This window comes from Phyllostomus discolor, chromosome 2 (assembly GCF_004126475.2).
Source record: "Phyllostomus discolor isolate MPI-MPIP mPhyDis1 chromosome 2, mPhyDis1.pri.v3, whole genome shotgun sequence".
NCBI lineage: Eukaryota > Metazoa > Chordata > Mammalia > Chiroptera > Phyllostomidae > Phyllostomus > Phyllostomus discolor.
Window position 1 is genome coordinate 87,040,711 of NC_040904.2, and position 4,689 is coordinate 87,045,399.

Here is a 4,689-nt window from a genome sequence, read left to right on the forward strand (position 1 = left end):
TGTAGCCTGCCTTTCCAGCTCTCATTTCTAAATCAATTTACAGAACCTCCATCTACTGTTACCTAAAATGGAACCTAGATTTCTTCTCCTCCCCTTGTGCACTCCATATGCAGTCCATTACTAACTGCTATAAAATTTTCCTCCTAAATTATAAAAGTCCTTTTCTTCTTCCCTGTCCTACTACCAAGTATTGATTGAGTTATTTGCTGGTAATTTTCATAGCTTCTAACTGATCTCTCTGGTTTTAGCATTATGCTATTTTTAAATATATTTTATTGATTATGCCCTTACAGTTGTCCCTTTGTTTCTCACCTTTATTCCCCTCTGCCCTGTACCCCCCTCCCCATACCATCTCCCCACACCCTTAGTTCATGCCATGTGCCACACATATAAGTTCTTTGGTTTCTCCATTTCCCATACTATTCTTAACTGTCCCCTATTTTGTACCTCCCAATTATGCTTCTTATTCTCTGTACCTTTTCCCCCATTCTCTCCCCCCTTCCTGCTGATAACTCTCCAAATGATCTCCATTTCTGTCATTCTCTTCCTGTTCTAGTGGTTTGCTTAGTTTGTTTTTGTTTTCTTAGGTTCCATTGTTGATAGTTGCAAGTTTGTTGTCATTTTACTGTTTGTAGTTTTGATCTTCTTTTTCTTAGATAAGTCCCTCTAACATTTCATAGAATAAGGGCTTAGGGATGATGAACTCCTTTCACTTGACCTTATCTGGGAAGCACTTTCTCTCACTGCCACAACCTGCACAGGTTTCTATAGCCAGAAGTTCTGAGGTTTTATATGCTGGTGCTGGAAACCTGGGTTGCATGGTCTGTCTCATTCCCCAGTTGTTCTTCCCAGTTTATCCACACATGACTGTGGGACCACGTGGTCTGCAATCTGCTGCCTTGCTGTGCCTCTGCTGCTGTTGGGAGCCACCCTGCCTGGCTTCAGGAGCTATAACCTCCCATGGCTAAGGCTGAGTGAGCAACCTTTGGACCATAAGTCACTAAGGAGACAAAGCTTATCTCCTTGGCAGGAGCACAGCTTCTGCTCCTTTTTCCATAACTGGTCCCCAATGCTTGATCAGTTAGCCAATGATGGATAAGATTCCCCAAGCAGGGAACAACCTAAGATAGGCATGAACACGTGGAAGCCCCAGGGAAGGATTTGGGGGGCTATGAAGAAAGGAGGTGATGGATCCCCACCCCTCAGCTTTGACAAAGCCTGAGTCCTCATTCTGCTTACAGGAAGTCTCCTAATGTCTTGGCTATCTTGCCTCCTCTGCCTGACTTAAGCCTGAAACAATGACAGAGTGTGGTGCAGCCCTGTGCTGGAAAGGATGGACTCCCCAGATGATCAGGCCTGAGGAAAGATATGTAAACTCCTGTGAAACCTGCTTCACTAAGAATGCTCTTAATTAAATGATAAAGGCCCAAGCAGGAAATGAGTTTGTTTCTCAAAGTTTTATAGCCTTTTAGCTGATAGACCCTGACTCAGAATGAGCCCTAATAATTCTTTGTATGCTATCTATCATTTGATCCTTACTGCCTGACAATGATTAATAAGCTGTATCTGTGGTCCTGTACAAATTAAGCCCAATAAAAGCCTGTGTAGGCAAGGGCAAGTAGCGCTCTCCCCTTGAGAGGGTGGTCTGCCCCTTTTCCTCCACAGGACTGGGTAGTCCTTGTGAATTTGTCTCGCATCCCACCCATAACCATGGACACTGCAGGCCAGTGCACGTATCACTCTGCACCATGGCTTCCTGTCTCTGCCCCTCCTACCAGCCTGGATGAACGTTTCTTCTTTAACTCCTTGGTTGTTGGATTTCCATACAGTTTGATTTTCTGGTAGTTCTGATTATTTTTTGTTTTTAAATTGGTCATTTCCTTCCTTTGGTTGTATGGGGAGGCAAAGTGTATCTACCCGCACCTCCATCTTGGCCAGAACTCCTATACTTGCTCCTAATATAGATGGTTGGTTTTTTTTTTCCACAGCAGAGAATTATTAGCTGGTCATAATTAAATTAAACCAAAATCTCCTTAAGGTTTTGGCAAAATAAATACTTTCACCTCAAGGGTATATGTTCAGCTAAAACAATAATTGGTTTTAATAAACACCAATAATAATTTTTAAAGGAATTTGATTTGCTTGGCATAATTGAAATAAAAGTTTGAAGAAACAACTCAATTTTGGAGGTTCTTCTATCTGAATTCATATCCCTTTGTTCTTAAGGCTGTCTTTCTTATTTATTGTAATAACACTATTTAGAATTAAATAGGTATAAATTCTAAGCAAAACTATTCAAAGCTTCCATTATTATTTCACAAATGTTGAAAAGAATTAGAGGGTTTTTTTATTTTTTTAAGAAGACTGTTTTAGAGGAGAGAAAGTTTGACAACATACTAAAGGAAGAGTCATTTTCAAAGGCAGCTGTCAAACCATGTTTTTGATGACTTTTATGTTTAAGAACTTCAACTTCACATCATTGAAAATATGATAATTAATTATATATTTTCCCCCAAACTTCTATAGCCTTGTTTATGCATTTGAGCATAAAAATTCCCAATACAAACTATTCTCAAAATATAGTTTTAGACTTAATTATATTAAATTACATTTTCACAACTGTAAGCCTAGATGAGAATTAATGTTTTCTGATACCCTTAGTGATAGTGGTTTTCTGCCATCAACACTTCCCCACCCAGCTTCTAACTTGGGCAATGAGAACATATCCTAATTGCCATATTTAGGTTTAGTTGTATTGCATTAGATTTAAATATATGGGTATAAAGTTTTAGTGTATTTTTAATTAATACAATGTAAAATGTATAACAAATCTAATAAAAATTTATTTTTAATTTCATTTACCAGAATTCATTCTAATTTTAGCTTCAGTGTAGAAAAAGATTACTTTTCTACTAATCAGCAAAATTTTTTAAAAGTCTATTTAAAGGAAAATCTGTTTGCACCATCCCTCATCAGTGGTAAAGACAGAAACCGAAAGCTCGGCATATACTTGACAAAAACCTTATACTGTCTTCATATGTACCACATTTTCTCATTTTTTTGAAAGTGTCAAAAATTATATTAACTTACAGTTTAAAAAACTTTATACCTAGGGTACAACAAGGTATAGGAGTGCTTCTTCTTAAAGAAGTTACCTGTTAGGGTTTGGTCCTTAGTTTAGAAGTTGAAGAGCTTTGGTATTTTTATGTTAAGTGCTTTAAGAAGTCATGATCTTGGCCCAGGGATGGTGATATTGTACTATTTTCTTCCTCCTCAGAACAGTGGTTCTCAATAATGCACTGAGCAGTCAGGGATGGTTCTCATGAAATTGCAAAGCCTTTATGCTATCAAGCCTGCCAAGTTCCTTGATCAGAAGACACAGGGATTCCTTCTCAGAGAGTTTCTTTGCCACCTGAAGGAGAAAAGAGATGATGTCAAAGATGATGATAACAAATTTGGTGTCTGAGATGGTGAGCAGGTTCACCAGCAGCTCCAAGACTCTGGAGTATACAAGTTGGATCAACTGGTTCATGGTGCTCCCAGTCCTGAAGTTAGCCACTGTCCAGACAGCCTCTTTATGGACTTTAGAAACTCCATTTTTCAGCAGAGCCACCAGGGGAGACAGGATGTTGCAAGCAATGAGCTGCTGGAGGTGCTGGGGGTGCCCTGCAGCCATATTGTTCAGGGCCCAGGTTGCCTCCTCTGGACAGAGGACTCGGAGTGCAGCAGGAGCTGGGACAGCATGCTCAGGATACCTGCATCAATGGCCACCTGGGTCTGGCAATCCATTCCTGTGGTGACTATGCCCACAGTGCGGGGGGAGGGGAGTCAAGACGCTCAGTTCTGAGCTTGTCATGAGTTCAACCAGCCTGAGCAGCACCCCCATGTCAACTACATGGCCAAAACACTCATTGTAGCCTTAAGTGAGTTAGGACAGGGCCCAGAAGATGACAGAGAGCACCTTGCTGCACTGGTGCTCCAGGAGGTGGAAGAGGATGGGCAACATTTGCCTCACTGCCTTTTTGCAAGGGTATGGGTTTTTGTTTTGGCACAGGTTGGACAGGGTCCTTGTCATGTTCTGCAGAAATGTAATTGGTATGGTTGATGAGTTCAGGGCCAGCAGATGTGGGATGGCATTTCTCGAGATAATAAAGTCTCCAAATTCTGGGTCATCACCTGCTATATTACCAAGGGCCCACACTGCCTGTTCATACATAGTCATATTGCGGGAAGACAGGAGCTCAACCAAGGGTTAGATGTCCCCTCTTTTAATGGCTACATCAGTCTTCTCTTCCCTCAAAACTTTATACCCTCTCATGTGTGCTCTATCTCAGCTGAAGGTCTCATTTCCTTTCATTTAGAGGAGCAAGTCCCTCAGAAGAGGTTTTTTTCACATGCCCCCATTTCTATATCTACTACCTGCCTGCTTTTGGACCCTTGTACATACACTGCCTTCTCTCCCACTGCTTTGGATGAACATGCCTTAACTCCTCTACAAGCCATACCCTCCATTGTACATTAGCTCTTTTCCCCTTTCATCTCCTCAAGGACACAGCATAACAACTCTCCCCTTTTTCCATACAATCAATGACTGTCTCCACCAAATCATTCACATCAGCATAGAAATGAGATGTTCTATCTTTCATCTTAAAAAAAAATCCTGTTGAATTCACAAACTCTTCCAGCAAA

At 40.8% G+C, this 4,689-nt stretch overlaps 1 pseudogene; it reads right to left on the minus strand.

Moving 5' to 3' along the window:
* Positions 1-2,872: 2,872 nt before the first annotated feature.
* Positions 2,873-4,318, minus strand: LOC114488557 (annotated as a pseudogene).
* Positions 4,319-4,689: the final 371 nt, after the last annotated feature.